Source organism: Muntiacus reevesi, chromosome 8 (assembly GCF_963930625.1).
Source record: "Muntiacus reevesi chromosome 8, mMunRee1.1, whole genome shotgun sequence".
NCBI classification, from domain to species: Eukaryota; Metazoa; Chordata; class Mammalia; order Artiodactyla; family Cervidae; genus Muntiacus; species Muntiacus reevesi.
Window position 1 is genome coordinate 58230951 of NC_089256.1, and position 11561 is coordinate 58242511.

The following is an 11561-nucleotide window of genomic DNA, read 5'->3' on the forward strand; positions in this document are numbered from 1 at the left end:
GTGAAGAGAATAGTTTTCCCAACATCTTTTGAAGAGATGACATTTCCCCTGTTGAGTATCTTTTAGGCAGCATGTAGCTGGTTCTTGTTGTTTTGTTTTTTACTCATGCAGTCACTTGATATCTTTTGATTGAAGAATTCACCATTTATGTTTAGAGTAATCATTAATAGTTAAGGACTTAATAATGCCACCTTATTTATTGTTTTCTGACTGTTCTGTCATGCTCTCATTCCCTTCTTCCTCTCTTGCTCCCTCCCTTTGTGAATTGATGCTTTTCCTTAGTGGTATGCTTTGACTGTCTTCTCTTTATCTTTGTGATCTTCCTTTGTGTAGGTTTTTCCTTATGGTTTCTGTGAGGCTTGCACAAAACATTTTATTTGTGTAACAATTTATTATGCATAAGAATTTTAACTTCAATCCCATACAGAAACTACCCTTTTACTCTCACTTTTATGTTTTTGATGGCACAATTTTACATCTTTTTATATTGTGTATCCATTAGCTAATTGTTATAGTTACATCTATTTGTAATACTTTTGTCTTTTATCTGTTATACTAGAGTTAAATAGTTAACACACCACCATATCTCAGTATTCAAGTATTTTGAATCCGGCCATAAGTTTATCTTTATCCCAGTGTGTTGTATGCTTCCATGTTTTAAAATTACTAATTAACATCCCTTCATTTCAGCTTGAAGGACTTCTTATAAAGTATTTCTAGTGGTGATGAATTTTTTCAGCTTTTGTTTATTAAAGAAAGTCATTATTTTACCTTGATTTCTGAAACAGCTTTGCTAGGTATTCTTGGTTGGCAGTTTCTTTCTTTCAGCACTTTGAATATATTATCCCATTCCCTCCTGGCCTGCAAGACCTCAACTGAGAGTTTTTTTCTCTTGCTTCCTTAAAGTTCTCTCTTTGATTTTAAACACTTTTGTTACAGTGGGTCTTGGAGCTTTCTATCCCTTTTCCCCTCCTCTTCTCCTTCTGGGACTCCAATCATTGTACATTATCTCTCTTGATCATGTCCCATAAGTCTCACAGGCTCTCTTCATTCTTGTCTATTTCTGCTCAAGTGTGGATAATTTCAGTTAGTCTGTTTTTAACTCACTTATTCTGTCTTCTGCTTTGTCAAGCTGCTGTTGAAGCTCTCGTTGAATTCTTCAGTTAAGCTATGGTATTCTTCAGCTCCAAAATTTGTTTAAGTCTTTTTTATGTTTTCTTTTTGTTGAACTTATTTTTTCTTGTATTGTTTTCCTGTTATCATTAAATTTTTAACTTGTTCTCTTTTGGCTTACTGAGCATCTATAGAAAAATTGCTTTGAATTCTTCATCAGCCCACTTTCCTGGATCTCCATTTCTTTGGGGCCAGTTACTGTAGGTTTACTGTATTACTTTGATGGAGTCATGTTTTTCTGCTTCCTCATGATTCTGGTAGCCTTGTTTAAGTATCTGTGCATTTAAAGAAGCAGTTGCCTCTTCCAAACCCTGGGGACTGACTTTAGTAAGAGAAGACCTTTACCACGTGGGTGGGTGCACACTGGAGCAAGCTGTGATGTCGGGTCTGGTGTTGGCGGTGCCAAGTATGGCAGCACGTGGCAGCACACAGTCCATCAGAGGCATAATGTCTCTTCAGCTCTGGCCACTGGAGTGCCCAGAATCACCAGCTGCATGTCCTTGGTGAGGAGTGCAGGGAGTCTGCGGTGGTTGCAAGAGCTGCTGGGGCCCTGAGTGGTGCCTGCAAGTCCAGCAGCTAGGGACCAGGGCAAGAACTGCTGACAGTGTGAACACACTTGGCTGTGGGGGCCAGCTGCAGGCGCCTATGTCATGGCAGGAGCCAGCTGTAGGTGCACAGAACTCGGTGAGGGCCAGTGCAGGCAGCAGGGGCCGGGGAAAGCTATAAGCTGTAAACTGGCAGCCACTGGAGCCCTGACTCTTAGCATGCTCTCCCATGACTGCACAATCCTCCCCTGGGTGTGGGAACTTCAGTAGAGGCCAGTAAAGGGGATTGGGCTGGGGGCGTACAGGTGTACAGCTGGAAGAATTCCAGCTAAGGTAAGCACAGCCGTTCAGGCCGGTGACAGGGCAGGGCCTGACCTGGACCCACAATTGCCTGTGGGCGCCCTGGCGGATAGCATGGTCTCTCAGTGGCTGTACAGGCTCCCCCTAGGTGTGCAGCTGGGTGAGAGCTAGTGATAGGTGTCAGGCTAGCAGCATAAAAGCGAGCTGAAGGGCCTAGCTCTGAGTGCATGTACAGAAGTAGGGGTCATCCACAGGGTCTAAGCTGCTGTTTTGCTCTGGTGCAGCACTGGGGGCTTGAGCTAGCTACCAGTGCTGTTCCCAGGCTCTGGCAAGGGGATACAGAGGGTGGGGGTGGGGAAGGTGATGGAGCAGGGAGGGACTCAGGCAGTTGGCATCAGTGAACACAAATACCTATAGGGCAAAATCCAGGGAAATCTGCAGGGAGCCTGTGGCAGCTGTGTTGGCCACTGATTCTTCTTCGGTGGCAAAGGGTTTGTCTCTAAAGCAGGTCAGTGTGAACTGCAATTGCTCCCACTATATGACTGGTTTCTTTTCATTCCTAGCCATCTCTGTATATCTCACTTTTTTCTGTCTGTGGAGCAAAACCTAAGCAGATCCTCTGTATGGTACCCAGGAAGGGTGGAGAAGCTGCTTGGCCCACTGTTTCTGTCCTAGAAAGGAGACTTCTTTCTAGCTGGGAAGTTCTCTCGGCACTAAGAAGTGCCAGCTTGAGGAATGGAACAATGCAGGCAAAATGAAACTAATTGTCTTCTCTTCTTGTGCATTTATTCTCAGAGTTTTTGTTCCACCGTGTGTTAAAATTTCTTAGGTGGAATCCAGAGCTCTCCCAGAGCTATTTTGTTTTACAACTGGCTGTCTAATTGTTGGTCTTTGTGCACGGAAAGAGCTTAGGGTCTCCTGTGTTGCCATATTGATGCCATCACTCTCCTTGTCACTGCTATCATCAGTGTTATCGTTGTAACTCCATTACACAGTGTGTACACCAGGGTATATCAGTTGAATGGAAGAGTGAATGGTGGACGGATAGATGGATGAAGGAACAAACTTAATACTTTTTTAAGTTCTGAAAGAGGATGCAACGAGATAGCTGGAAGGATTGTTGGCGCTAGATTCAAAGAGTTTTAAGTGAACTTAAAACTGAGTGTCCTAAATGAAGGTTTCTAGGTTAGGCCATAGTAAAAACTTCAGTGCAAGGATAACTTTAGAAAGTGTTACCACTCTTGAGTAGTGGGCTGGCACTACTAGTGTTCTTCCAACTAGTAAACATGAAATACTGCTGTCTGGCTTCTAATGGAATTTACCATGTCTGATGAGAAAAAACTCACATGAGTGAAACTGAAGAGAAAAAAGCTGAGACTACTCACTGCTAGCCAAGTATAGCAGACAGTGAGATCAGCACCATCACAGGCCAAACCACTAACTCCCTCCTCTCGGTAAGCACTGCCTGGAGCATTAGAATCTCCTCTAGTTGGATTATTTTACTGTAAAAGTGGCTACTCAGGGTTTCTCTAAGTTTTTGCTTTCACCTAGAGTTTCCTGTTGAATAGTACTTTATGACTCAATGCTGCCCAGGGCCACCCGTCTTTCTCTGTGCAATATGTTTCAAGAATGGGATATTTTCTATTTGGAAAAAAAGGTGTTCATGTAAAGACCTAGCAGACGTTTTTCTTTCAGTCTACTTCCATGGAGATTCAAGAAGGTTCATAGCCTTTGTCTCAACCTAAGCCACAGATTTTAACAGACTTTCAGCTATTTTCATGCTGTGCCTAAGACTGGTTCTTTTCCATTTATTTGTTCATGCCTTGGGGTAGACCTTTGACAAGTGGGTTTCAGAGCCTCCCAATAAAGAACTTTATGTGACGTTTTTCCACCAATTTTAAGACTCCCTCAATCTTTCTTTGGCAAATGGTAAAAGCAAATATCTGAGGAAGCAGTGAGAACTCTGGGCTTTCAGCCCTGACCCTGTTTATTCAGCTGGACAGGCCCACCTGTAGGCTGCCCAGGAGGAAGATGTAGTCATTAGAGACAAAGGGATCTCATTACCACAGAAAGACAGACCAGGTCTCACGTCTGAAAAGAGTGGGTCACTTTTGTAACCACAGTCTGAAAATTCAGTTACTCAAAGCCACCACACTGCTTTGTGGCCCCCACTATCCTGTTGCCCCTACCACCCCCTCCTGGTTGACCTCTGTATGTGTGTGTGTATATATATGCACACACACACTCAGGGAACTCTTCTGTCAGAGGCCATTTTGCTTCCCCAAATGTCACTTCAAGCTGTGACCTTGACCCTTTAATTAAAGCTCCAGCACCCACAAGTCTGCTGAAATAGGGCTGAGAGGCATTGGTATAAGTGAATCTGTCTTCATAACAGCCATCACTTTCCTCTTTTTCTTCTGTGAGCACCAGCACCAATGCCTGGTACCAGCCTTTCTTGCTGCCTCTCCTTACTACCAAATTCACTGTTACTGGAGCTGCAGATCGCTCGTGGCACACTGTTTTCCATATCCAATGTATTTTTAGGGGACTGTGAACTCAGAAGGTCTTCTCATACTTTCACTAGAGACCTCTCTTCCTATTCCATGGAACAGGGCTACAGAACAGTCGGCATCCATCCTTCCTCCTGTGGCCCCCTGACCTTAAGCCAGCCAGGTTCACCTCAGCTTTGTCTACTCCCCTTTGGATGAGGCTCTTTTCTGGAGGCTCTTTACCAATTAGGAAAATAAAGGCTCATGGGATCCCTTCTCCAGTCTCAGAAAGTAAAAGTGTTAGTAGCTGAGTTGTGTTCAACTCTTTGTGACCCCATGCATGGACTGTAGCCCACCATGCTCCTCTGTCCATGGGATTCTCCAGGCAAGAATACTGGAGTGGATTGCCATTCCCTTCTCCAGGGGATCTTGACTGAACCCAGGTCTCTCACATCGCAGGCAGATCCTTTACCATCTTTAGCTACCAACCTGCCTGCCCCTGGTCTCTAAAACAGAGCCAAATGATTGAATGAGCCAGATTCCAGTAAACTCTTATAACACTTATTCACTTCAGTGTTTAATGATTAAATACTTCATCCTCTGCATTAAACACCTAAAGAACTATAAAAAAAAAAAAAAGTAAAATGTAGTTTTGAAGATGTTGGAAATGTAACAACAGGTAATGAATGGATCAAGTAACAGCAGTGATCCCTTGAGAAATGAGAAATAAAAGAGCGTAGGAGAAGTACCTAAAAAGAACCACTGGTTTCCAGGAAGCTTGCTTGCCTCCCAGAACAAAACTCAAGAATATTTATTGGACTAAAAAAGTATCTAGCATCCAAAACGAAAATATTTATATATGGCATTCAATCTAAAATCACGAGGACATGCAAAAAAGGGAGAAAAAAGCTATCCATAATGAGGAGCAAAATCTATCAAAACTGACCCAGAAATATTGGTAGAGTTTTCTTTGTTTGTTTTGTTTTGTTTTGTTCAGTCACCCAGTCATGTCTGACTCTTTGTGACCCCACGGACTACAGCATACCAGGCCTCCCTGTCCCTCACCATCTCCTGGAGTTTGTCCAGGTTCATGTTCATTGCATTGGTGATGCCATCCAGCCATCTCATCCTCTGACACCCTCTTATCATTTTGCTCTCAATCTTTCCTGGCATCAAGGACTTTTCCAATGAATCATCTGTTCGCATCAGATGACCAAAGTACTAGAGCTTCAGCTTCATCATCTGGCCTTCCAGTAAATATTCAGGGTTGATCTCCCTTAAGATTGACTGGTTTGATCTCCTTGATGTCCAAGAGACTTTCAGGACTCTTCTCCAGCACTACAGTTTGAAGGCATCAGTTCTATGGTGTTCTGCCTTCTTTAAGGTCCAGCTCTCACAACCATACGTGATCACTGGGAAAACCATAGCCCTGACTATATGGACCTTTGTCAGCAGAGTAATGTCTCTGCTTTCAAAACACTGTCTTAGTTTTTCATCACTTTCCTGCCAAGAAGCAATCATCTTCTGAGTTCATGGCTGGAGTCACCATCTGCAGTGATTTTGAAGCCCAAGGAGAGGAAATCTGTCACTACTTCCACTTTTTCCCCTTCATTTGCCATGCAGTAATGGAGGCAGATGCCATGATCTTAGTTTTTTTAATATTTAGTCTTAAGCTGGCTCTTTCACTCTCCTCCTTCACCCCCATCAAGAGGCTCTTTAGTTTCTCTTTGCTTTCTGCCATTAGAGTGGTATCAGCTGCATATCTGGGGTTGTTGATCTTTGCTATTTTTTATGTTTTCAAGAAAGTTGAAGACAGATGGAATTGCAATTATCTCAGATGAAAAATACTCTGGATAGGATTAATGGCAGATTTGACATTGCAGAAGAAAAGATTAGCGAACTTGAAGATGTAACACCAGGCACTATATAAAGTCAAACAGAAAAAATAAGAATTGTGAAAAATGGAAAGAGCATCAGTGAGTATGGGACAGCATTAAGCAACCTGCCATTCATGTTATTAAAGTTTCCAAGGAGAAAAGAGAGGGGAAAAGAAAAAATGCTTGAGGAAATAATGGCCAAAACTTTTCCAAATTTGATTAAAACTATACACATACTTGGGCTTCCCTAGTGGCTCAGATGGTCACGAATCCACCTGCAATGCAGGAGACCAGGGTTTAATCCCTGGGTTCGGACGATCCCCTGGAGAAGGGAATGACAGTCCACTCCAGTATTCTTGCCTGGAGAATCCCATGGACAGAGGCGCCTGGTGGGCTACAGTCCATGAGGTCACAAAAGAGTCAGACATGACTGAGTGACTAACACAACAACACAACAATGCACATACTTATCCAAGAAGCTCAAATAACCCCAAGCATAGGAAACATAAAGAAAGCTGACTACTGTGGGTTATCTGGTAGGTGTGTCTGGCTTCCTTTCCAGTTGGTTGCCAGGCCCTGCCTTGTGCCATGGCTGCCGGCCACTGGTGGACGGGACCAGGTCCTGAGTTCACTGGTTGCAGGACCCCAGGGGGTCCCAGGGCTAGTTCTGGCCCAGTAGTGGGCAGAGCCAGGTTCTGAGGTGGGTGTTTGCAGAGCTGGGGTTTCTGGAGCTACTGTCTGCTGGTGGAGGGGGCTGGTTCCTGACATAGCTGGCTGCCTTAACGATTTGTAAACATTTTTATAATATATTTTTAATTAAAAAAAAGCAGGGTATGTTCTTTTTTGCATGCTATATGTGTGTGTGTGCGCACACTATGTGTATGTGTATGTGTATTTCAATTATAGTTGATTTACAGTGTTGTGTTAGTTTCAGGTGTATAGCAAAGTGATTCAGTTATACACATATTGATTCTTCCTTAGATTCTTTTCTCATATAGGCTATCACAGAATATTGAGTTCCCTGTGCTGTATAGTATGTCCTTGTTGGTGATCCATCTTATATATTGTAGTGTGCATATGTTCATCTTTAACTTCTGATTTATCCCTCCCAACCATGTTTCCCTTTTTGTAACCATAAGTTTGTTTTTGATATCTGCAAGTCTGTTTCTGTTTTGTAAATAAGCGCATTTGTATCATTTTTAATTAAATCCTACATATGAGAGATCATATGATATTTGTCTTTTTCTATCTGACATACTTCACTTAGTATGTAATCTCTAGGTTCATCCATGTTGCTGCAGATGGCATTATTTCATTATTTTAGGGGGCTGAGTAATATTCCATTGTATAATGTACCACATCTTCTTTATGCATTCCTCTGTCGATAGACGTTTAGGTTGCTTCCATGTCTTGACTATGATAGACGTTTAGGTTGCTTCCATGTCTTGACTATTGTCAAGTGCTGCAATTAACACTGTGATACACGTGTCTTTTGGGATTATGGTTTTCTCTGGATATATGCCTAGGAGTGGAATTCTAGATCATATGGTAGCTCTATTTTTAGTTTTTCAAGGAACCTCCATGCTGTTCTCCATAGTGGCTATATCAATTTACATTTCCACCAACAGTGGAGGAGAATTCATTTTTATCCACATCCTTTTCAGCATTAATTGTTTGTGGACTTTTTGATGGTGGCCATTCTAACTGGTATAAGGGGATACTTCATTGTAGTTTTGATTTGCATTTCTCTGATAATTGGTAATGTTGAGCATCATTTCGTGTGTACATGTGTCCTTTGCAGAAATGTCTCTTTAGATCTTATGCTCATTTTTTGATTGGATTGTTTATTTGCCTTTTGACACAGAGCTGCAAAAGCTGTTTGTATATCTGGGAGAATAATCCCTTGTTGGCCACTTCACTTGCAAATAAATGTTTTTTCCCATTCTGTGGGATGTCTTTTCATTTTGCTTATGGTTTCCTTTACTATACAAGAGCTTTTAAGTTTAATTAGGTTCCATTTATTTTTGTTTTTATTTTCATTACTCTAGGAGGTGGATCAAAAGAGATTTTGCTGCGATTTATGTCAAAGAGCATTCTCCCTATGCTTTCTTCTAAGAGTTTTATAGTGTCCAGTCTTACCTTTTGATCTTTGATCCATTTTGAGTTTATTTTTGTGTACAGTATTAGAGAATGTTCTAATTTCCTTCTTTAACCTGCAGCTGTTCAGTTTTCCTAGTACTATTTATTGAAGAGACTGTCTTTTCTCTATTGTATATTCTTGCCTCCGTTGTTGTAGATTAATTGACCATAGGATTGTGGGTTTATCTCTGGACTTTCTATAGTGTTACAGTTCAGGTCACTCAGTCGTGTCTGACTCTGTGACCCCGTGGACTGCAGAGCAAAGCATGCCAGGCCTCCCTGTCCATCACCAACTCCTGGAGCTTGCTCAAACTCATGTCCATCAATTCAGTGATCCCATCCAGGCATCTCATCCTCTGTCGTCCCTTTCTCCTCCTGCCTTCAATCTTTCCTAGCATCAGGGTCTTTTCAAATGAGTCAGTTCTTTGCATCAGGTGGCCAAAGTATTGGAGCTTCAGCTTCAGCATCAGTCCTTCCATTGAATATTCAGGACTGATTTCCTATAGGATGGACAGACTGGATCTCCTTGCAGTCCAAGGGACTCTCAAGAGTCTTCAACACCACAGTTCAAAAGCATCAATGCTTCAGTGCTCAGTTTTCTTTATAGTCCAACTCTCACATCCATACATGACTACTGGAAAAACCATAGCTTTGACTAGATGGACTTTTGTTGGCAAAGTAATGTCTCTGCTTTTTTAATATGCTGTCTAGGTTGGTCATAGCTTTTCTTCCAAGGAGCAGGTGTCTTTTAATTTCATGACTACAGTCATCATCCACAGGGATTTTGGAGCCCAGGAAAGTAAAGTCTGTCACTATTTCCATTGTTTCTCCATCTGTTTGCCATGAAGGGGGGCCAGATGCCATGATCTTAGTTTTCTGAATGTTGAGTTTCAAACCAGCTTTTTAACTCTCCTTTTTCACTTTCATCAAGAGGCTCTTCAGTTTCTCTTCGATTTCTGCCGTAAGGGTGGTATCATCTGCATATCTGAGGTTATTGCTATTTCTCCTGGCAATCTTGATTCCAGCTTGTGCTTCATCCAGTCTGGCATTTAGCATGATGTACTCTGCATATAAGTTAAACAAGCAGGGTGACAATATACAGCCTTGACGTACTCCTTTCCCAATTTGGAACCAGTCTGTTATTCCATGTCTGGTTCTAACTGTTGCTTCCTGACCTGCATACAGATTTCTCAGGAGACAGTTCAGGTGGTCTGGTAGTCCCATCTCTTTAAAAATTTTCCACAGTTTGTTGTGATCCACGCAAAGGCTTTGGCATAGTCAATAAAGCAGAAATAGATGTTTTTCTGGAACTCTCCTGATTTTTCTATGATCTAACTGACGTTGGCAATTTGATCTCTTGTTCCTCTGCCTTTTCTAAATCCAGTTTGAACATCTGGAAGTTCTCAGTTCATGTACTGTTGGAGCCTGGCTTGGAGAATTTTGAGCATTACTTTGCTAGCGTGTGAGCTAAGTGCAGTTGTGCAGTAATTTGGCATTCCTTGGCATTGCCTTTCTTTGGGATTGGAATGAAAATTGACCTTTCCCAGTCCTGTGGCCACTGCTGAGTTTTCCAAATTTGCTGGCATATTGAGTGCAGCACTTTAACAGTAATCATCTTTTTAGGACTTGAAATATCTCAGCTGGAATTCCATCACCTCCACTAGCTTTATTCATAGTGATGCTTCCTAAGGCCTACTTGTCTTTGGACTCTACGATGTCTGGCTGTAGGTGAGTGATCACACTATCATGGTTATCTGGGTCATGAGATCTTTTTAGTATAGTTCTTCTGTGTATTCTTGCCACCTCTTAATATCTTCTGCTTCTGTTATGTCCATACCATTTCTGTCCTTTATTGTGCCTATCTTTACACGAAATGTTCCATTGGTATCTCTAATTTTCTTGAAGAGATCTCTAGTCTTCCCCATGCTATTATTTTCCTCTGTTTCTTTGCATTGATCACTGAGGAAGGTTTTCTTATCTCTCCTTGCTATTCTTTGGAACTCTGCATTCAGATGGGTATATCTTTCCTTTTCTCCTTTGCCTTTCACTTCTTTTCTCAGCTATTTGTGAGGCCTCCTTAGACAACCATTTTTGCCTTTTTGTATTTCTTTTTCCTGGGGATGCTCTTGATCACTGCCTCCTGTACAATGTCACAAACCTTTGTTCATAGTTCTTCAGGCACTCTATCAGATCTAATCCTTTGAATCTATTTGTCACTTCCACTGTATAATTGTAAGCGATTTGATTTAGGTCATACCTGAATAGCCTCATATTTTTCCCTACTTTCTTCAATTTAAGTTTGAATTTGGCAATGAGTTCATAATCTGAGCCACAGTCAGCTCCTGGTCTTGTTTTTGCTGACTATATAGAGCTTCTCCATCTTTGGCTGCAAAGAATATAATCAATCTGATTCAGTGTTGACCATCTAGTGATGTCCATGTGTAGAGTCGTCTCTTGTGATGTTCCATTAATCTATTTTTCTGTTTCTGTGCTGGTACCATACTGTTTTGATTACTGCAGCTTTGAGAACTGCTAATAGGGATTATATTTGGAAAAGATGAACTTTTTCCCCTTCATGATCTGGTATTTTGACACTAAGTAGTTGTAACTTTTATAATCAGAAAAGCATTTTCCTTAAATAAGGAGGAATCCTGCCTGTCAAGACAATCTCAAGACTGTCACCCACTAAAATTCCACAAATTCCAGTCAAAATGAATCTTTCTTCTACAACTTCATTATTGTGCTTTTACCTTATATGATCATATTCCTTCATATTTGGCATTTTCATAGTATTTTCCTTCTATGCAGTTATAAATGCAAGCCTAACAACAATAACCATACTTTCATTTTCAGAAAATGGCAGCTCTCTTATCTCACTTGAACCTGATATACCATACACAGACAGGGCAGATCCAGTCTCTTGGGCTCCGATTTCTTGGAGGGCAGGTATTGGGGGTCTTCGTCATTGTTTCCCAGTGCCTCACAGTGGGTGCCCACTGTGCACTTGCTGGGCTGAACAGAATTCCTCTTCCCATGAT